Here is a 24,556-nt window from a genome sequence, read left to right on the forward strand (position 1 = left end):
AAGATCTCTCAAACAAAACAAACGAAAAAAAAATGAACAAAACAAAAGAAAACAGAATAGATGGGTAAAGTAGAGAGGCTGCCCTGTAGTCCTAGCACTGGGGAGGGGAAACTATAGGATGGGAGTGCAAGATTATCCTCAATGTCTTAGTTACTTTGGGAGCAGAGTAATCTAAAAAATGTTTCACAAAATCAAAATACAAAGAAACAGAATAAAGCAAAACATAAACAAAAATATCAGGGGAACATAGGAATAAAAAGAAGAGAGAACAAAAGACCACCCACTTTTTGCCACATCATTTTAATTCCATCCCAGACCACAATCTTTACTTCACATTTATCACACATTATCTTTTCTCAAAACAAAATGCATGCTCTCTCTCTCTATTGACTGAGATGAGCCCACTTGAACCTCTGCATTAACTGTTGTGCTTCAGACATGCCCTGTGTTCCTCCTGTCCCCTTACCCATTCCATTGTCACGGATTTGACCTTGGTCACTACAGTATTTGGAAATCAAATATCTCTAAAATCATGAAATTTTGACAACTTTGGAATGAGACTATGTTATAGTACATGATCAGAATTGAAGGGAGATAAAGGCCAGGTCTGAGACCAAGCAGCCTCTAATACTCGATACACAGTGCTTCTCTCTTAGCACCAAGCCCTGTCTGCCTCTGAGCATAGCCATTCCTCTAAGATGCTACTTGATGACAGGAAAACATGAAAGCTTCCATTGCTGGAAAAAAAAGAGGGATATCAATCTCTCTGTCTAGCTGTCTGTCTGTCTATATACTTTTATTCTTTTGTCATACATTGCACTCTGACTGGTATTTCCATTCCTTCTACTCTTCCCAGTCTATAAAACAACCATTAGAAAAATGAGCCACTTCCACTAGATCACCTATTCCTCAGCAATGTTTTTAAAATAGTACAAATATGCAGGCCTCCTATGGCTATTCATCTATCAAGGCTTAAATGGCTTAAGAAGATACAATATGACTGAGCACAAACTCTCATATCACTGCTAGATGAGACACCTAAGTAGGAGTGAAATTGGGTCCCAAGCACATGCAAGAGAGTCATAAACAACTATGCTCCTGCTGAGAGAACAGAAAGAACATCACTTATACTACCTTAATGTCCATGCAGAGGACCTAGATTAAACCCATACCGGGACCTTTAGTCACTGCATTATCTGTGAAGACTGCTTAGTTGATTCTGTGGTCAAGTTGCTGTGGTGTCCTCAGTGCTATGCTGCACCTACAAGAGGGATATTTTATGATAGTCTTTATGTAATTACAATTCTATTTCATCTTCCTTTTAGAAATCTGGGTTCATGTCCCAATGTGGTCCTCAGACTCAACAGCATAACAGAATCATCATATCAGTCAATGTTCAGCCTTCCACACCAGACTTTAACTGATAAATTCCTGATGGTTCTGATGAATTGTATTAAACTAAACAATAATATCCACTAAACAAAGGAAATCTTCAACAAAAACATGCCATTCACATCATATGTCAAGCAGCATTCCAAGAGAAGTAAGAGGTATACACTTATAGAGAGAATCTCTTATAAACATAACCTGTTAATAAAAATACAATGGCAATAAGCTGAGTCAGGAAATAGGAGTTGGGACATTGGCATGAAGAGAGAGGATTCAGGGAAATAGCAAGGGATAAAAGAGAGAATCAAAGAGAGCCAAGAAGGACACATTGGGAGATGAGAGAGAAGACAGACCTAGGACATGGGTATAAACAAGCAGGTATATGAACTGAGGAACATTAAGGGAGAGATGCTGAGAGGAGACTAGAAGGAAGAAGCATACCAGACTGAAGGAGAGGTAGCTAACTGAGGGGTAAACATAGAATTCTTTAAACAGGTTAAGTAAGTTATAAACTAACCAAGGAATGAATGAAAGCTTATGGCCTAGGCATTTAATAATAAAGAATCAGTCTCAAAGTTGTCATTCTAGGAGCAGGAAAGAAAACTTGAAATCTAATATATGTAGAACAGAAATTTGCTACATATTCTTCATTATTCCACATTTATTTTATGTTTGACTTTGTACAAGCATTTGAATAGATAAAAAAAATAAATTTTTATAAGATATTTTGGATTATAGAACACATTTTATAAATGCATATGTAACATTCATATTTCTTCATATTACATTTATAAACATTTAAAATACATTAATTCATTGACAATTTCTTAAAGCATATTTTAATACATTCTTTTACATTGACAAACTCCTCTCAGACCGTCCCTTACTCCATACACTTTATATTCATTCTCCTTCTTACGAAATGGCAAAAAAGAAAAAGGAGAAAAAAAGAAATTAAAATAATCACTAAAAATCATAGAGATTGAAAGAGTGTTGGTTAATTATTCCAGAGTGTGAGGCCTGACATGAAGTATGGCTGATATTCCTGCTGTAGTTCCTGTCATAGACAGATTTATTATTGGTGGATTTTTGAAATGCAGAATTTTTATTAATTCTGTGAGAATGTTGTATATGCATAAATGCACTTTGATCAGGTTCACCTATTACTTGTCATAACTCTTAAGTCCTCTAGATGCACTCCTCATCCCCTCTATTTTTCTTTTTTTAGGAGGTTTTTTTATTTATTTTAATTTATTTTCTTAAATCCAATCATAATTTTTACTTATTCACACAGGGGTTATAAACGCAAAAAGGCAGGATGTGGGGAAGGGGATGACACCTGAGCATGGGTGTCCTGGGGGAATACAGATATGTCTCAGAACAGGGTATTGGTTGGGTGAAGGTTCAGGGGACAGGTCACTATGACTCTGCCTATGATTCACTTGTCCTTATCTAAGTTAGTACTATCCGCCAAGGCAAACTATTTACAAGGTCTATGACTACTCAGGCTGGTAAATTTCCACAAAAGCTACCTGTTTACAATAGCTTATAGACATCTATTTCAATGTATTTCCATAGAGACACAAGATATGGTGTCAGCATATGTGTATGACAGTCCTGTTGCTGATTTGAGGCCTATGGCTGATTTTAGGCCTACAGTGTATAAGCAGGGCTTCCCCTGACATCTCCTCCCTTCTCTAAGTATAGAAGGGCTGTGGTGATTCTAATCTTGCAAAGGCAGGGATAGAAGCCTGACCCCCAGGAATTAAAGGGGATCTTGTAATGGCTCCGGTCCCCCTGTCCATGTCCAGTGAGGCATGAGGGCCATACCTGTCCTGATGTCTTTTTCCTGGAGAGGGCATACTTTTGACATTAACCCCTATGCAGTCAGGCTTGTCCCTCAGGGAACCCAGAGAGATATTTTTAACTATTATTTATATTCCCTTGCAGTGCTTAGCCTCGTGGCCTAAGCAAGAATTCAGATTGCCAGTCAGAGGGGGTTCTGGGTGTCCCCTCTCTGCTTGGTCTAGAGGTGGAAGTCTCCGCTTTTAGGTTGGGTGGAGGTGGGTTTTGGGAACACCCTGGATAGAGTTACAATCTCATCTTGAATCTTGTGGTCCTCCATAGCTAACTTATGATAATGTATCTGAATAGGTTTTGCTACCAAATTATTTATCTGTTGTTTCACAAAGTTAGTCAGCCTATTTAAGGCCCAAGGACCAAAAGAAATAAGCAAAAATAACCCAATTAATGGTCCCAAGATAGTAGGAAGTAGGGTTGACAACTATGAAGAGGTTGAAAGCCAATTCTTGTACCAGCTCTCATCTTTCTCTTTCTCTCTCTGTCTTTTCTCAGGGCCTTCTCTGACCTTTTTCATGTTCTCTTTAACCATCGCTGTCTTGTCCATGTAAAGGAAACATTCTTCTTTAAGGGCTGTACACAGTCATGAGGTGTACACAGTCTTTTCTATTGTAAAAGAGTAAATCAAGGCCAATAAAGTCCTTTGAAATTTTTGGAGGTCTATTCAGACAGCGAAATGAAGGATCTCTTCAGATTAGTGATGTCAGACTCCTGCTCTTTGATGTTCTTGTCAATGGCCTATCGAAGGTCTGAGTAGTATAAGGTCAGAGGCCAGCATCTGGATTAGAACTTCTAACAGCAGACATCACAGGTGATTCATTTTTACCTGAAAAGGAAAAAGAAGGGAATTCTCAGGGAGATTTCTCTTTCCTTGATATCAATTGTTATTCATCATATTCATGGTTGGGCCTGGTTTTGTGGGTAATCTAATTATTTCATTAATCTTTCTGGTAGCTATTTAGCTATGCCTTCTGTGGTATCAAACAGGCATATCAATCTTTGGCCCCATAAGAGAACTGGGTCATGGCCATTCCCTTTAAGGGTAAGAGGTTCCTTCCACATAGCTGTGGGATAGTTTTTATTGGTCTTGGTGATGCCAGAGGCAGTGAGCAGCAGATTTTCATGAGCTTTCAGTTTTAGAGAGTTAAAAGTGAACAAGGCTTGATGGAGAATATTTTGAGAGACTCCTTCTGGGGAGTACCATTCGCCCTGTTTTGTTTTTAAAGCCCATTTTTCAGAGTTCTTGTAAAATCAGGGCAGAAGCACTAGCAGCTGCTCCTTCCATGACTAAGAGAGTCATGAAGACACTATTTAAAGAAATATAAATCTATATCAATAACCTCTTTTATCAAAGGACTGTTATAGAACAGCCAACAACTAATGAGACTATATAATATATAGATTAATAATAGCTTCTTCTACTTTTTGTGAGATTACTTCTCTTTTGTCAATTAATTGTTGAGGGAAATTAGGATTTACATCTCTCTTGAGAATATTAAACAGAAACTTAAATTCTTTTGTGGCGAGCTTAAGATAAAATCTTAGCCAATTAGCATTTCCTAGAATCTTTTGAAAATAATTTGAAATAAATAAACTATCTTTGTTTTGTTTTGTTTTGTTTTTAGGCCCATTATCTGTTTTTTTAATTGGATATTTTATGTATTTACCTTTTAATGTTATCTCCTCTCCCATTCTCCCCCAAAACCCCTAATCCCATACCCCCTCCTCCTATTTTTATGAGGATATGCTCTGAATATCCTACCAGTTCCATCTACCTGCTCTCGAATTCTCCAACACTAGGGAATCTGAAATTTCAGGGATCATGGCCCTCCACTTCCACTGATATCTGAAAAGTCCACTCTCAAATACCTATACAGGTGGAGACATGAGTCCCTCCCATTGTGCTCACAGGCTGGAGGTTTAGACCTTGGGAGCTCTGGTTGAGTATTTTGATACTCCTTCTAAAAAGGACCAAAGCACCCAAACTTTGGTCTTCCTTCTTCTTGAGTTTCATGTGGTATATGCATTGTGTCTTAGGTATTGTGAACTTTTGGGCTAATATCCACTTATCAGTGAGTGCATACCATGTGTGTTCTTTTGAGATTGGGTCACCTCACTCAGGATGATATATTCTAGCTCCATCCATTTGCCTAAGAATTTCACGAATTCATCATTTTTAATAGCTGAGTAGTACTCCATTGTGTAAATGTACCACATTTTCTGCATCCATTATTCTGTTGAAGGACATCTGGGTTCTTTCCAACTTTTGGCTATTATAAGTAAGGCTGCTATGAGCATAGTGGAGCATGTGTCCCTGTTGTATGTTGAAACATCCTTTGGGTATATGCCCAGGAGTGGTATAGCTGGGTCCTCATTAACACTATGTACAATTTTCTGAGGCACTGCCAGACTGCTTTCCATAGTGGTTGTACCAGCTTACAATCCCTCCAACCATGGAGGAGTGTTCCTCTTTCTCCACATCCTCACTGTCACCTGTGTTTTTGATCTTAGCCATTCTGACTGGTTATAGGTGGAATCTTTTGCATTTTCCTGATGACCAGGGATGCTGAACAATTCTTTAAGTGCTTCTCAACCATTCCAGCTTCCTCAGTTGAGAATTCTTTGTTCAGCTCTGTGCCCCATTTTTAATAGGGTTATTTAATTGTCTAGAGGCTAACTTCTTCAGTTCTTTGTATACCTTAGATATTAGCCCTCTATCAGATGTATGACTGGTGAAGATCTTTTCCCAATCTGTTGGTTGCAGAAGCTTTGCAGTTTTATGAGGTCCCATTTATCAATTCTTGATCTTAGAGAATAAGTCATTGGTGTTCTGTTCAGGAACTTTTCTCCTGTGCCCGTGTGTTTGAGGCTTTTCCCCAATTTCTCTTCTATCAGTTTCAGTATAGCTGGTTTTATGTAGAGGTCCTTGATCCACTTGGAATTGAGCTTTGTACAAGGAGATAAGTATGGATCAATTTGCATTCTTCTACATGCTAACCTCCAGTTCAACCAGCACCATTTATTGAAAATGCTGTCTTTTTTCCACTGGATGGTTTTAGCTCCTTTGTCAAAAATCAAGTGACCGTAGGTATGGGGGTTCATTTCTGGATCTTTTATTCTATTCCATTGATCCTCCTGCCTGTCTCTATTCCAACACAATGCAGTTTTTATCACTATTGCTTTGTAGTACATCTTGAAATCAGGTATGGTGATTCCCCCTAGATGTTCTTTTATTTTGGAGAGTACTTTTCGCTATCCTGGGTTTTTTAAAATGAATTTTAAGATTGTTCCATCTCTGTGAAGAATTGAGTGGGAATTTCGATGGGGATTGCATTGATTCTGTAGATTGCTTTCAGCAAGATAGCCATTTTTATTATATTAATCCTTCCAATCCATGAGCATGAGAGATCTTTTAGTCTTCTGAGACCTGTTTTGATTTTTTTCTTCAGGGGCTTAAAGTTCTTGTCATAAAGATCTTTCACTTGCTCGGTTTTATTCACACCAAGGTATTTTATATTTTCTGTGACTATTGTGAAGGGTGTCATTTCCATAATTTCTTTTTCAGTCTGTTTATCTTTCATGTAGAGGAAGGCTACTGATTTGTTTGAGTTGATTTTATAACCAGCCACTTTGCTGAACTGGTTTATCAAGTTTAGGAGTTCTCTGGTTGAAGTTCGGGGTCATTTAAGTATACTATCATATCATCTGCAAATAGTGAAATTTTGATTTCTTCCTTTCCAATTTGTATGCCTTTGACCTCCTTTTGTTGCCTAATTGCTCTGACTAGGATTTCCAGTACTATATTGAATAGGTAGGGGGAGAGTGGTCCCTGATTTTAGTGGGATTGCTTCAAGTTTCTCTCCATTTAGTTTGATGTTGACTACTGGTTTTCTGTAAATTGCTTTTACTATGTTTAGTTATGGACCTTGAATTACTGATCTTTCCAAGACTGTTATCATGAAGGTGTGTTGAATTTTGTCAAATGATTTCTCAGCATCTAGTGATATGATCATCTAGTTTTTTACTTTGAGTTTGTTTATATAGTGGATTAAATTGATGGATTTCAATATGTTGAACCAACCCTGCATTCCTGGGATAAAGCCTACTTGATCATGTTGGATAATTGTTTTGATGTGCTTTGGTTTGAGAGAATTTTATTGAGTATTTTTGCATCGATATTCATAAGGGAGATTGGTCTGAAGTTCTCTTTCTTTGTTGGGTCTTTGTGTGGTTTATGTATGCGGGTAATTGTGGCTTCATAGAATGAATTGGGTAGTGTTCCTTCTGTTTCTATTTTGTCCAATAGTTTGAAGAAAATTGGTATTAAGTCTTATTTGAAGGTCTGATAGAACTCTGCATTAAAACCGTCTGGTCCCATACTGTTTTTGGTGGGGAGACTTGTAATGACTGCTTCTATTTCTTCTGGGGTTTTGGTACTTTTTAGATGGTTCATCTGCTCCTGATTTAAGATTGGTAACTGATATTTGTCTAGAAAATTGCCCATTTCATCCAGATTTTCCAATTTTGTTGAGTATAGGCTTTTGTAGTAGGATCTGATGATTTTCTTAATTTCTTTGGTTTCTGTTGCTATATCACCCTTTCAGTTCTAATTTTATTAATTTGGATCCTGTCTCTCTGTCCTTTATTTAGTCTGGCTAAGGGTTTATCTATCTTGTTGATTTTCTCAAAGAACCAGCTTCTGGTTTGTTGATTCTTTGTATAGTTCTTCTTGTTTCTACTTGGTTGATTTCAGCCCTGAGTTTGATTATTTCCTGCCATCTACTCCTCTTGGGTGAATTTGGATCTTTTTGTTCTAGAGCTTTCAGGTATGTTGCCAAGGTGCTAGTGTATGCTTTTTCCAGTTTCTTTTTGTAAGCACTTAGAGCTATGAGTTTTCCTCTTAGCACCGCTTTCATTGTATCCCATAAGTTTTGGTATGATATGTCATCATTTTCATTAAATTCTACAAAGTCTTTAATTTCTTTCTTTATTTCTTCCGTGACCAGATTATCAATGAGTAGGGTGTTGTTCAGTTTCCATGTGAATGTGGGCTTTCCATTGTCTTTGTCATTATTGAGGACCAGCCTTAGACCATGGTAATCTGATAGGATGCATGAGATTATTTCATTTCTTTTTTGTATCTGTTGAGGCCTGTTTTGTGACCAATTATTTGGTCTATATTGGAGAAGGTGCCATGAGGTGCTGAGAAAAAAAAAGTGTATTCTTTTGCTTTAGGGTGAAATGTTCTATAGATATTTGTTATGTTCATTTGGTTCATAACTTCTGTTAGTTTCACTGTATCTCTGTTTAATTTCTATTTACATGATTTGTTCATTTCTGAGAATTGGATGTTTAAGTCTCTCACTATTATTGTATGAGGTGCAATGTGTGCTTTGAGCTTTTGTAAGGTTTCTTTTATATAAGTGGGTGTTCTTGCATTTGGTGCATAGATATTCAGAATTGAGAGTTCATGTTGGTTGACTTTTCCTATGACAAGTATGAAATGTCCTTCCTTATCATTTTTGATAGCTTTAAGTTGAAAGTCGATTTTATTCGATATTAGAATGTCTATCCCAGCTTGTTTCTTAGGGCCATTTGCTTGAAAAATTGTTTTCTAACATTTTACTCTAAGTTAGTGCCTGTCTTTGTTGTTGAGGTGGGTTTCTTGTATGCAGCAAAAATCTGGGTCATGTTTGAGTATCCAGTCTGTTAGCCTATGCCTTTTCATTGGGGAATTGAGTCCATTGATGTTAAGAGATATTAAGGAGAGGGGATTGTTGCTTCCTGTTACGTTTGCTAATAGTGGAGGCATTGTTTTTGTGGTTAACTTATTTTGGGTCTGTTGAAAGAGGAATATTTTCTTACTTTTTCTAGGGTATAATTTCTTTCCTTGTATTGGAGCTTTCCCACTACTATCCTTTGTAGTGCTGGGTTTGTCAAAAGATATTGTGTAAATTTGGTTTTGTCATCGAATATCTTGGTTTCTCCATCTATGGTAATTGAGAGTTTTGCTGGGTTTAGTAGCCTGGGCTGGCATTCATGTTCTCTTAGGGTCTGTATGACATCTGTCCAGCATCTTCTGGCTTTTATAGTATCTGGTGAGAAGTCAGGTATAATTCTGATGTGTCTGCCTTCATATGTTACTTGGCCTTTTTCCCTTACTGCTTTTAAAATTCTTTCTTTGTTTTCTGCATTTTGTGTTTTGAATTATTATGTGACAGGAGGTATTTCTTTTCTGATATAGTCTATTTGGTGTTCTGTAGGCTTCTTATATGATTATGGGCATCTCGTTCTTTAGGTTAGGAAAGTTTCCTTGTATAATTTTGTTGAAGATATTTATGGGCCCTTTAAGTTGGGAATCTTCACTCTCTTCTACACCTATTATCCTTAGGTTTGGTCTTCTCATTGTGTCCTGCATTTCCTGGATGTTTTGTGTTAAGAGCTTTTTGCATTTTGCGTTTTCTTTGGTAGTTGTGTCAACATTTTCTAAGGTATCTTCTGCACCTGAGATTCTCTCTTCTATCTCTTGTATCCTGTGATGCTTGTGTCTATGACTCCTGATTTCTTTTCTAGGTTTTCTATCTCCAGGGTAGTCTCCCTTTGTGATTTCTTTATTATTTCTACGTCTATTTTTATGTCCTGGATGGTTTTGTTCAATTCCTTTACCTGCTTGGTTGTGTTCTCTTCTAATTCTTTAAGGGATTTTTCTGTTTCCTCTTTAAGGGCTTCTACCTGTTAACCTGTGTTCTTCTCAAATTCTTTGAGAGTGTTATTTATGTCCTTCTTAAAGTCCTCTATCATCATCGTTAGAAGTGACTTTAGATCTGGCTCTTGCTTTCCTGGTGATATGGGGAGATCAGGACTTTCTAACGTGGGAGAACTAGGTTCTGATGATGCCAAGTACTTTGGGTTGCTGATGCTTATGTTCTTGTGCTTGCATTTCGACATCTGGATCTCCTTGGTGCTATCTGGGCTGTCTCTGACCTGAGCCTGTCTTTCCTATTATCTTGGTTGTGTCACAACTCTTTGGGATGGATTTTGCTGCTGTGGTTAGAGCTGAGGCCCAAGATCTTCTCAATGCTCAGGTGGAGACCAGAAGGACCAAGTGCTCCGGGTCAGGAGTGAATTCCCGGTTACTCCCTGTTTGAGGCAAGTGTCCCTGCCTCCTTGCCTAAGGTACCACTCTACTGCTTGGGTTAGAGTTCCTGGGAGCCCTGCCTCCTCTGGGTTCTATGAGATTGGGTGCAGAGATGACTCCTGGGATCTGCTGAGCACTGGTGCTCAGACTGGAAGGAACCATTGCTCCAGGCCAGGAGTGAATTCCTGGGTCCCAGTGGGTCCCAGGTACTCCCTGTTTGGGGTGGGTGTTGCTGTCTCCTTACCTGAGATACTGCCCAGGTTAGAGCTCCTGGGATGCCCTCTTCCTCTGGGTTTGTGAGGTTGGGTACAGTGCTGCTGCCCAGACTGGAAGTCCCCCCCTCTATTTTTCATAACCCACCACATCCAACTTCTGATTTCTATATACACAAAAGTCTATGAATTCATCCACCGGAGCTTGAGCTTGGGTGACATACTCTGCCCTACAACCTTGCTTTTTTTTTTTTTTCCCGAGACAGGGTTTCTCTATGTAGACCAGGCTGGACTGGAACTCACTCTGTAGACCAGGCTGGCCTTGAACTCAGAAATTCACCTGCCTCTGCCTCCCAAGTGCTGGGATTAAAGATGTGTGCCACTACTGCCCAGCAGCCCTACTTTCGCTTCATAGATACCATGAACTTTCAATAAATCCACAGTTATGACCAGGGGAATCTCAGGAACATTTGTGCCTCATGCGAAAATAGTTGAGTAGCCTGAAATTGTACAGCTTTTATACAGACAACCAAGCTGTTTTGAGTTCATGTGTGCCGTGTCCTGACATAGATAGCAGATACAGTTTTCTTCTGATCCTACATGATATCTGGACCTTGATATCCATCCCATTGCCCATGGAGTTACCTGACCCTTTGGGTGAAGATATCCTATTTGTGACATATCTTTGCACGGCATTTATTTTTCTGCAGATTGGTCAGTGTGATAACCATAAGTAATGTCTGTGGTCAGATCTGAATGTTGCAATATTCTAGAAATAAGGATACATGATTTTAAAGGATTGTTTGACAGAATGTCTATTTATCAAAATAACAGTAGGGACCTGTGTGTTCCCCAACTATGTGTTCCTGACCAGATTAGCCTCAGCAGGCTTCCTGTGTGAGAATCCCTAAATACAACCAGATAGTTGCTGGTTACCCAATAATAATTTTGCCACCAATTTACTGATGCCAATATCTTACTATATCATGCATGATTATAGTTCAGTATTCACAGCTGAGTAAGGTTTATTACTGACTTTCTCCTTTTATCATCCTGCATTCATTTCAGATGACAGAAATGTTACCCAGAAGGGATGAAGGTCTTTGGTTGATATAAACTTGCTTTTTTATGTCCAAAGTATGAACTGGATTCATCAAGTTGGGTCTTGTCATCAAGTTGTCTTGAGTAAGAAAAAATATTTTCAATAATATTTATAGATTGGGGGTATCCAGGACACTCTGACCAACAAGAAAAGGAGAAGGATCTTATACCTGGCATTATAGTTGGCCACATGTGGCTTCTGAGATAAGGATCTGAGATAAGGCTGCTAACTCCAACTGAATACACACACACACACACACACACACATTGTATATGACATTTTCTAACATCTTTGTTGTTAATTATCCCTTTACTAACTTCCTCTGTCTCAACCTCATACATTTCCAAACTTAATTTAAATAGCATATAGTTTTAAGAAATGAGCACATGGGGAGGGACCAGCTGTATCCATAGGGGAGGATGACATTGTGAGGCATAGGTGGGTGAGGAAGTCCTTGGTCCAGTGAAGGCTGGACTCCCCAGTGTGGGGGAAATCGTGGGTGAGGAGTTGGGAGTGGGAAGGTGAGTGGCGGCATATCCTCATAAAAGCATGAGGAGGAGGGATGGAACAGGGGGTTCCTGGGTGGGGGGAAATGGGGAAAGGAGATTACATCTGAAATGTAAATAAAGTATCCAGTAAAAAAAAAAAAAAACAAGAAATGACTAAAATATTTCATGAGTATAAATTTTTGAGGGTTTATATATTGGTGTACACAGATAGAGACATAGATACACACATAAATATTTACATCTATTCATAGATCTATTGTTCTCAAAGAGAAAAAATGTCTAAAGGCAAAACTTGTCACAGTAAGGTAGCACGGTATCATGAGAGGACATATAAAAATCATTCTTGATTCTGTGTTGGGATTCTTATGTTACTTATGGGATTTACGTATGTATCTCCTCAGAAATAAGTATGTATTTTAAAGTTGTATATCCTTGGACATTTTGACCATTTAAAATATGAAAATTTGTCAAGTGATTGATTCTTATAGGTAAAAGTCATATGTTTAGTTCTCAAGTTGACAATAGGGGCTTGTGACTGTTACACTTCATTGTCAATATTACTGTGAGTGTTTCAGAGATTCTCAACAGAGGTTAAACTTGTCATTTAAGTGCCCAATGGTAAGAAATTTCCTCAAGACCATTTGAGAACTCAACTGCTCCTTGCTCTGCTTTTCTGGCTGCAACCATAAGGAATAACTTTCCCAGAATCTTTGCAGCTTCCACTTTGCCCAGCAGCCATTGTTACTTGGGGAAAAGTTGAGTTGAGTACTTGGTGAGTTACAGATGTCTTCTTTCCACTGTACAGCAGAAGCATGAACTGGAATAAACTTGAGATTGTTTATCTGAAGATCATTTGGTGGTGACCCTAGATTATAGGATTCTCTAAGGTGTGAAGTCATCATGGTGACAATGTTACAGAGATTCAACTATGGCAGTTTGGTATCTGTTGTGTGACTTTAGGACCAGTACCAACAATGGGTGGATATACTGTGAGACCTATAAGAGGAGGAAAAGAAGGAAGAGGAGGAGGAGGATGAGGATGAGGATGAGGAGGAGGAGGAGGAGGAGGAGGAATGACATAATTCAACAGAATTTTGTCAAAGATGGTTTTCAGGGTTTTCTTTTTTATCTTTTTCTATTTTTTATTGGATATTATATTTATTTACATTTCAGATGTTATCCCCTTTCCCCATCCACCCTCCCAGAAACCCCAGATCCCATCACCCTCCTTCTATTTGTTTTTATACCATTTTAATTATATGCAAGTATTATGGTCAGTTCTAGATTGAGGAACTTGAAATATGGTAGACACAAATAGTCAAAGAACAAGCAAGACAAAAAACACAAATTGTCAAAGAACAAGCAAGGCAATGACAGTAAACACTTCATTATAGTCCTATACTTGCTTCTAGGGAAGAGAAAATGGACAAAACAGCACATGTAACGAAGAACATAACTTGACTCAACAGTGAAAAAAATCCTGTTTCACAGATGCGAAAATCTATGATAAGAACAAACCAAGGTGTGCAGTATTTCACAGCAATCTGCCAGCCCCCCCACCTTTGAAGAGACAGTTATTTTTGCTGTTCTTCAAATTTTAAATTATACTGGTGCCTCTCATTCTAAAATACCACAGAACCATACATTCATAAGAAAAATATTGAAGATGAATGAATGGCAACATCAAATTCACACTGAAGCAAAGATATATTCTTAAACACATATACAGATGGTTCTCATCTTACATTTGCATTCAGAATTTAAAAAAAAATAAATCCCCTGATCATACATGTTTTGCAAAGGAAACTAACCGACCCTTGAGATTTCCCCATAATTGTGATGAAGATTCTCTCAAGCTGCCAATCCCTCACCCCCACCCCCACATTTCCATACTCAGGTGCACAAAGGAGGAGCCTATTTCTTGAGTGAATTTCAAGGGGGTTTCCTGGAAGCACTGGGAGGTAGTAGGTATCTGGATCTCTGCACTGATTCATCTGAGAGTCTGTTTGAAATGACATTTTAGAGTGTCTGCCTTCAATGAGTAAGTTACAATTGCTAATTAATATCAGAATAGAATTGGTTCAGATCTCCTCTGTCTGGTTAGGGCAGCTCAAAAATTTCTAGGCCCAGGACAGCCTGGTATTCTACAAGGATCAAGGTCAGCCTGGCTTATCAAAACACATAATGCCTAACTAGAGCAACAAACACAAGCAAGCACATAAAGCAGAGGAAAGACACCTTTTCTGCTAATTGAGTCAGAGATGAAAACCAAATTCAGCCCCAGTTCTGTATCTCTTTGACAATGCTTGATTGCTTGATGCTTCCCTGGAAGGAAAGTAATTCCTGAGCAAGAATTGAAAGGCACTCTAGTGAAATGGGACAGTGTCACATTGAAAACAAATGCAAGATTAAAATGTATGTCCCATGACTTCTGGTCCTGTGTTCTCCCAAATGGTTCTTTCCAAATTTGATAAAAAAAAAATTCCTAGATTCCAGAGGACCTTTAGATCATATTGTTTCAGTGAACAGTGGCAGTAGAATCAGGCAGATGTCAGGAGGCAACCAGGATGTGTCAGTAGCACTATACAGAAAAGATAGAAGCTGAATGAAGAAAGCTCATCTGCACCAGTGGAGAATAGCATCTGTTTCATTTGGGGAAAACATGATACTTGATGGATATCATGTGAAGACTGTAATATGGTAAAAATAGGTTAGACTTTGTCATCTCATTTTCTCTCTTTTCCTTTGTGTGTGTGTGTGTGTGTGTGTGTGTGTGTGTGTATGTGTGTGTTAGTTTGTTCTTTTGTCAGGGTTCACTAGAGTCACAGAACTTATGGAATGTCTGTATATAGTAAGGGAATTTATTGTAATGACTTCTAGTCTGTAGGCCAATTAACCCAACAAGGGGCAGCTGTGAATGGAAGTCCAAGAATATGGTAGTTGTTCAGTCCAACAAGGACCATTATTACCTGCTCTTCTGTACTTCCTTAAGACACAGGTTCCAACAGATATGCTGGCAAGTAGGCAAAGAAGAGTGAGTCTTCCTTCTTCCAATGTCCTTATGCAGGCCTCCAGCAGAAGATTAATCTGAGATGGCTAAAATTAAAGGTGTGTACCACCATGCCTGGATTTAAAACTTGTTTGTGTCTCAGGATGACCTTGAACACAGATTTGCTTGCCTCAGTATCGTGGAAATAAAGGTATGCACTACCTTGGCTAGGCTTAAGTTTTCAAGGCCACTCTACCTAAAGAGCTCCATGTCAAGATCCGATCTGTGTCAGTAGCCCGTGTCATCTAACTTCAAGATCTGGATCACAAATGTGTCCTCCCTTTTTGGGCTTGTAGTTCATTCTAGATGAAGTCAAGTTAACAACCAGGAATAGTCATTACACTTGATTTTTCAAATGGCTGTCAGAAAGCCTAGTATGGTAACAACCTCACTAATTTGGTCAGAATGATCTTGGACTACAATCACATGGCTTCCAATTCTTCAGTGCTAAGGTTCCAGAGATGCCTCACTATTTCAAGAATCCTCTTTGTTTGTCTGCCTTTGCATTTGTCTTGTTTTGTTTTCTGAGGCACTGCATTCCTGTAAAACCCTGTCTATAAACAAACTAATATGTGGATGAAGTTGATCTTAAGTGTACACACATTTGTATCAAATACCTGATTGGTACAAATACAGATGCTTTCCATTATTTTTTTATGTTTTTTAATAATTTATTTGTTTTTTCTCAAATCGTAATTCATTCACACAGGGGTTATAAACACAGAAAGGCAGGATGTGGGGAAGGGGATGACACTGGAGTGTGGGTGTTCAGGGGGAATACAGATATTTTTCACAACCGGGTACCCGATAGGTGAAGGTTCAAGGGACAGGTTACTATGACTCTGCCTATGACTCACTTATCCTTATCTAAGTTGGTATTGTCTGCCAAGGCTACCTATTTACAAGGTCTATGACTACTCAGGCTGGTAAATTTCCATGAAAGCTGCCTATTTACAATAGCTTATAGCCATCTGTTTCCATTATTAATGACTTTCTCCAAGCAGTGAATGGTCTTTATTTCCTTTCTTCAAGTCTCATTTTATAATAGATAAATTCTGACTATGCAATTATCATTCATTCCTTAATAAGTATGTGTAGTTTACTACATCCTCCAATATGAATCCCCACCCCTCCATCCAGAGTCCTCTCCCCATCCTTTGGATATATTCATTTTCTTTTCTATCAGAGACATCTGACCAACCCTTGAGTTCTTATCTTTACATAGCTTCTCTTTCTCTGTGAAATGTTGGATTGTTGTCCTTTATTTTAAGGCTAATATCCATGTATATGTGAGTATATATTATGTTTGTGTTTCTGGGACTAGCTTACCTCATACAAGGTGATCTTTTCCAGTTCCATTGATTTCCCTGCAATTTCATAATGTTAATGTTTTTATCAGCTATGTAATACTCTATCCTGTAAATAATACACATTTTCTTTTTCCATTCTTCAGTTCAAAGACATATGGCTATTTTCCAGTGTCTGGCTATTATGAATAAAACTGTTGAACTTAGTTGATGGAACAAGAATTCTTGTGTTAGAGTGAAACATACTTTGTGTATATACCCTTGTATATACCATAGCTGTGTCTTCAGGTAGACTGGGTCCTAATTTTCTGTGGAACAACCATATTTATGTCCATTATGACTGTACAGATTGGTACTCTCACCAGCAATGGAGGAGTATTCCCTTGTTCCAGATCCTTGGCAGCATGAACTGGTACTCATCATATTAATCTTAGTCATTTTGCCACCTGTAAGATCAAATTTCAGACTCATTTCAATTTTCTTTTTCCTGATGGCTAAAAAATTGGTACATTCCTATAAGTCCCTATTAGTCATTTGAGATTCTTCTGTTGAAAATTCTGTTTAGATATGTATTATATTTTAAATTAGACTATATATTTTACATATCAGGCCTCTGTCTGATATGTGGTTAGTGAAAGTCTTTTGCCATACTGTTGTCTATAATATTGTCCTTTTGATGCCATTCTTTGCCTTACTGAAGCTTTTCAATTTAATACAACAAATGCAGACAATGCTGTGGAAAAAATGAATCCTCATTCTTTAATTGATAAATTTAATTGAAGTGATAAAGTACTTCATTCATATTATAAATAAATACAAAGATATCTCACTAAAATAAAAATAGGATTGCAATATAACACAGCTATATGGATTCTAGGCATATACCCTAAGAGAGAAACTACCATAGAGAAACTGCACATGCACATTGACTTCTGCATAATTTAAAACAGCAGAAAAATTGTATTCATTACTAGATAATAAAAATTTGTAATCAGCCAGGCAGTGGGGGTGCATGCCTTTGATCCAGCACTTGGGAGGCAGAGGCAGGCAGATCTCTGAGTTCGAGGCCAGCCTGGTCTACAGAGTGAGTTCCAGGACAGCCAGGGCTACAAAGAGAAACCCTGTCTTAAAAAAACAAAAAAACAAAAAAATTAAAAAATTTGGAATCAATACACAGAAGAATTTTGTCAATCTGTGAAGGAAAATAAAATATTCAAATTTTCAGGAACCAGATGAACATAAAATGACGTGTGTGTGTGTGTGTGTGTGTGTGTGTGTGTGTGTGTGTGTGTGAAAATTTTTATTTTGTTCTAATTTAATTTTTTACATATTCATCTTATATCTGGCTCACTGCTCCTTCCAAGTCACCCTCTTCCAAAATCCTTCTCCTATCCCCTGTCCCCTTCTCCTCTGAGCAGCAATCCACAAATATATGATCCACCCTGACTACTCATATCACTGCAAGGCTAGGTGTTGTCCCAATGATGCCAGACAAGGTATCCCAGAAGTAGAACATTTCCCAAAGGTAGGCATAAGTTTTTTGGGGATAGCCCCAGGTACAGTTGTTTGAAATCCATATGAAAAACAAGCTACACATTTGCTCCATATGTGAAGGGAGACATAGGTCCAGTCCATGTGTGCTCTTTGGTCAGTAGTTTAGACACTGAGAATCCAGATATAGTCTTGAATACCATTCTGTCTCAAGCAAGGATATGAATCACAATGTCCCTACATATTTAAATACAAGAAAATGTGAAAATGGTTTATGAAACCAGAGAAGATAACAAAAAAAGTTGAAAAAAGAGTCATTGAGGAATCAATGGGAGTCAAATAGAACAAATGAGCCATTAAAGAGAAAGGACAATAAAACATCTATACACTTGTAAGAGTGTGTCAGGGAAATTAAGAGAAAAGTGTAAGACAAGAGTCAAAAATAAATTTGTTTCAAAATATCATACTGAACCTTAATACTATGTATACTAACTTAAAATTTAAAATACAAACCATTTTTTTTAAAGACTATTTGGTTTCATAATGAATTTTATACTATACTCACTGCTGTTCTAATAGTCAGTGGAAATCACACTAAATACTTAACATTGTTATGGTTATTCTTGTCTTATCTGACCTCGAGTTTGAATCAGAGTCTCATGCATGAAGATGAGTACTCTGCCACTGAACTACATTACTTCATTCTTTTTATGAATTGTATATTATTTTAACAAACTGCAAGGGAATGATATTTGTAATCCATAATATTGTGTAACTTACTTGCTGTGCTGTCACTCTGTGCTTTAAAATATGTCATATCTGTGTCCCTGATGTTTTACTCAAAGAACATGGCATATTTGTTCATTTTTCTTTTCTTTATAGAATATATTTTAAATTGTAATAATTTTTCTTCTAATAGTAATGCATTTGCTAAGACCTATTATCTTATGTTATTAATTTTGTTGCCATTACAAATATTTTTCTTATGGAAGTTCTCATGTGGTACAAAATGTATTCATATAAAATACCTTTTCATACAAAAGAAGAATTGCTGTTTTATCCACCAATTCTACTTCTTTTTTTTTTTATTAGATATTGTATCTACATTTCAGATGTTATCCCCTTACCTCATTTCCCCAACTTCCTGCCCAGGAACTCCTTATCCCATCCTCCCTCCTCCAGCTTCTATGAGTATACGCCTTCACCTACTACTGCCCCACTCCCACTTTCCCACCCTCAAATTCCCCCTCACTTGGCATCCAGTCTTCATGGGATCAAAGATCTCATTTCCCACCTATGCCCACAAAGCCATCCATCCCTTCAAATACAATTGGAGTCATGGGTTCCTCAATATGTGCTCCAAGGCTGGTGGACATTTTTACTTCGCAGTATAAGTAAAGAATGCAGTTGGTTGCTCTGATGCTGCTTATATTATAATGCTAAATATTGGCTTTTCAACCTGTAGTTGTCCACAAAGTGCAGATCCATACATCCACCAAGTGATGCTATTTGATCATTGCTCCCCAATTCAACTGATTAAAAAAAAGCAACTTGCCATGATTGGTCATTGGAGGGAGAAAGGTGAGAATTGAAGATTCAGTGAGGAGATTGCCAGCAGAGGGAGAGAAAGAACCAAAGAGACTTATGTGGAAGAGGCTGCCATGGGAAGAGATGAAATATAAACTCTTGGCACAGAGAAACAGCAAGTAACAAGGGACTTGATTGTTAGGGAATAAGTTAGAATAGTTCTATATCTGCCCTATGCAGGCTTGAGTTTGTAAATAAAATTGCTAGATTGTGTGTCTTTTATATGGGAAAGCTAGGATTATGGACCCTTTCCAACAACAGCAACAGAAGAGATTTAAAATCAAGACTTCTACCTCCCTAGTGGCAGGAGTTCCAAGGCAGCCTTACTACTTCTAGCATCCTGTTGTTGTTGTTGTTGTTGTTGTTGTTGTTGTCTATTTTACTTGGTTTTTTTCCCCAATACATTCTGTTTATGCAATCCCGGATGTTTTTGAACTCTTTTTGAAATCCAGGCTGTCCTCAAACTGAAAGAGCCTTCTGCATTTGTTTTCTGATCTAGGATTAAGGGTGTGGCAGGGATTAAAGGCACTAACCTCCTTCAAGTAGTCTAATTCCTAAACTGAATTGTGTCCTTTGAAATTCAAATGCAGGAAGAAAATAGTGAACAAAAGTAAAATGTTTTTGTTTTCATGAAAAAAAAAAAACCACTTCTATCTCAAAGCTTCCTGTTAGTATTGGATTAATTCATTTATATACTGAACATCATCAATAGCAATTAGAACAAATCACACGTTTTTACATGGTAAGTCAATCATTGTTGTAACAACTGGCTAATTTATTTGAAGAATTTGTAGTGCTTTCTTTGACATGTGGCAAGTTTTTCCTTAAGAGGAAGGGCAGCTTGAGGTTTAAACATTCCAAATTGTTGGTTTTGTGAATTTAAAAGACTTCAAACATTAGAAGTTGTAATCACTTAGCATCCAGCCAATATTTGATTCTATGTTTTGTACTGAAGTTCAGTACAACCTTGATATAGGACCTCTGTCTTTGGGGCTAAAAGGTCAACTTGTGAATTTAGGGGTCACAACTGAACCTACCAATTAGCATGTTTGGAAAAAGCCATTCACAAAGGCAACCACCTATAAATCCACCACTCAAGAGTTAGAGGCAAGGGCGTATCAATTTCAGGTCAACCTGATCCACACAGTAGGGCCATTATATACATGGAAAGACAATGCTTCAAGATGAAACAAAACAGAGACAGAAAAACAAAAGGATGTGTGAAGTAGTGAGGTCACTCTGGGATGTCAGCACTGAGAAAATAAAAGCTGTAGGACTGTAGTGCAAAATAATTCTGAATAAAGAAGTAACATAACATATGTTTAACATATGTTAAAGGATAACATATTGACATTTGAAAAAAAAAAAAAGCAAACATGAAAGAGAGGACAACAAAGGCCACCATATTTTTCCACAAATTTTAATTTCTCCCTAGTACACAGTCCTCACATGATGTCCATGTTTCCCTAATAGGGAATGCATGACCCTCTCTACCAAAAGAGATAAGTTCCCTTCAGCCTCCATCTTTCCTATATTGTCCTACTGACACTGTCTGGATACTTCGAGCATTGTTTGATTCCACTATCAAGAATTCTACAGAATTCACTGAAGCACTTAGAATCCAATCTCTCTAGAAACCAGGAAATTTTAACAAGTTTTGAATGACTCCTATTTGAGAACACAGGATTAGAAGTCATGGAAGGTAAATGCCAATCTTGGTAATTCTTTTCACTTGGTACTATTTCTTTTCACTACAGTGACTTATGGCATCTGCTTAGGAGCTGATCTTCTTTCATGGAAGCATCAATCACTGTATTAGAGATGTAAAGCTGTGGCCCTCGTGTAATCATCTCGCCAGCAAGAACGCACGGACACCAGGATCCTTCCGCACCAAATGTTTATGCCAATGTAAAGAGGAAGAGACTGGGCTGGAAGAGACACTGTTTATATACCCTTGGGGTGGCGTGTTCACTTCTGATTGGCTGCTTACTCGTTACCCGCCAAAACGCCCCAGAATGGGCTGTGACTTTGGCGCGCTTTTATCATAGCACATGCACGGTTTACTTGTTTACTTGGAGGAGCACCGGATGCCAGCGTCATCTTGCAATGGTGAATGCTGTCAGCACAAGCCGCGGCTTTCCACATAAATCTAGGGCTGAGTTTGGATTGTTTTTCTTTAATTGGATATTTTATTTATTTACATTTCAGATGCCATTCCCTTGCCCCATTTCCCCTCTCTAGAAAGCCCCTATTCCATTCCCCTAATCCTTGTTGCTTTGATAGCATTTTAATTACATGCAAATATTAAGGTCAGTTCCAGGTTGAAGAACTAGCAATACAATAGATGCAAGCATTCTTAATGTGATTCCATCATGGGAAAATATGTCTTTCCCTATTATGTTTCCTTTCATGTATTTATTCCTTTTTTCTTTTCTTTCTTTCTTTCTTTTTTTTTAAATAATCCATTCCCCTAGGTCAGACTGACTTGGCTCTCCAGAGGTAACAGGCAGTGCTGGGACAAGGGACTCTTGTGACTCTGTTTCTATTACTTTGAGTACTATGGATTAAATGATTATCTGCCCCACCCATGCACAGGAGGTCTGATCGAATCACATCTTGAAATCAATCATCATCATTAACTGATTCACTCAATCCAGGCACTATAAGAGATAACATTTCTAACAGAACCTCAGATGAAGCAGAAACAAGGCAGGAACACACACTGCCTCCCAGAGCTTCTTGGAATCACCCTTGAAGTTCATTGAAGAAAGAAGTAAGTTTGAATAATTGGTAGACTTCCCTTCTTAGTGGTCTTGAGTATATGACTATGATTGTGTGTGTGTGTGTGTGTGTGTGTGTGAGTGTGTGTGTGTGAGTGTGTGTGTGTGTGTGTGTGTGTTATTTGTAGACTTGGGAGCATCTTCATCAAAATTAAGTGTAGATCTAAGTAGTTGAATATTGTCTTTTTGAAGCTTCACTGACCAAGCAGTTGATTTTTGAAAACTCTATAGGAAACTCTAGGTTGGTAACCATCAAAGTACTTGTATGGATATTTGTTTGCTTCCTTGTGAATTTAGTATTACTTGTGATTCATTTTAAATAATCTTATGAAAGTAGAATTCTCTGGTACTGTAGAATGAGACACCAGGGTAAACCTTAAAATTTGAGGAACACAAAAATAACTCCACCATTTCCAAGGGGGAAGGGGTAGCTGATGGCATTGCTGTGTTCTTATGGGCTTATGTCAGGTCTACCCATCCTAGACACAGGACTTTCTTGACTGCCTCAAGTTCTTTTCTGGTGTTTTGTCCATTTCCCCTTCCCAGCAAGGACGTTTGTAGGACTAAAATGAAACAGTTACAGTCAGAAACCCATAAAACCAACTCTGACACAAATCTCAGTTGTTTTAAGTTTCTTTGACTTAGCATTAATTATGTATTTCCTTCTTTTTTAAATTCACAGATTTTACAGTATATCCATCCACTGTTTTTATTGACCCTTAAGTCACACAGCAGATACTAAACGGTAATAGTTGATTCTTTCTGACCATTGTTACCAAAATGGCTTTGAACTTTAGAGAATCCTTTAAGCACAATACACCAGCAAAAGACCTTCAGACAGACAGTTTAGGGTTTATTCCAACTCAGAGTTCAGGTGTGAAGTGGGCAGAAGACATCTTTACCTCACCAAGTGCTCAATACATCTTGTAAACAAGCAATAATGGCTGCTGGGCAAAGAAGGAGCTGCAAAATCTGTGGGAGAGATTTACCTCATGGTTGCAAACAGAAAAGCAAAGAAAGGAGCAGATGATTTCTCAACTGGTCTTCAAGCAGTTTCTCCTCACTGGACACTGCAAGGACAACTTGGCTTTGATGGAGAAGTGGAAATCTAGTGGCAGAAACATGAGTACATTCATGGAGAGTCTGACTGATGAGTGCTTGAAGCCTCCTGTCATGGTGAGTACCTGGGGGGGGGGGGGGCTTATTAGGGGCTTAAAGGCAGGATCATTTGTGTTTGGGGGAAAGTAAGGGGTTGTTGTTTTTGTATTTCACTGATTGCTGGATTATTGTTTATGCTTTTTTTTTTCAAGTGAGATTGCCCTTCCCAAACAAAAAATATTTATAATGAAGAAAAATTATGCCTCCAAATTACCATGAGTACAGCAGAACGGAACCTATCTATTAGATTTGCTTGTCATAAACATATCTAACTTATATACATGTTAGCAGAGAGACTGAGGGATTGACATATGGAGAAGTTAAGGATTCAAAGAGAAAACTTGTGTGAGGGCATGACTTGTTCAGGGAGGTGCTTACACTGTCATCATGATTATTATGTTAGATCATGCCCCACAGGGTTTAAACAAGGTCCAGTACACTAGCCTGGGTTCCCAGGAAATACATGGCAAAAACTGAAATCAGATAGACTAGATGAATTCCTAAATTGGCTATCACATATCATATGATTCTCTGTCTCAAAAAAATGAGGTGTCAGAATGTTAAAGTTCTGATATTGAAATATGGCTGGCACAAGTATACAAAACACGGCCATACCATAAGAATTTCCTTGATGAATAATGGTGCTTCAGTCCAGATATTCAAATGTGGTCAGAGTTAATACAGATTAAAATTAAAGCCTACCTCTGAGCCTGTCCTTCTTTGTCAGAATCATGAGGCAAACTCACCATGTGAAAGTCATCAAAAGAGACTCAATAGAGATCACAAACCATACAAGTGTGAAATATGCCCTAGGATGTGCTAATATGCCTGTCACCTTTCATCCCACCAGAGAACTCACCTGAAAAAGCATCCATTGGCTTGTTCCACCTGTCAGAAAAGATTCAAATGAGGCTCTGACATCCGATCTCATGAGATCACACACAAGACATATGCCTTTCATATGCAGCCTTTCA

The sequence above is a fragment of the Grammomys surdaster genome, unplaced genomic scaffold (assembly GCF_004785775.1).
Source record: "Grammomys surdaster isolate TR1022 unplaced genomic scaffold, NIH_TR_1.0 570, whole genome shotgun sequence".
NCBI classification, from domain to species: Eukaryota; Metazoa; Chordata; class Mammalia; order Rodentia; family Muridae; genus Grammomys; species Grammomys surdaster.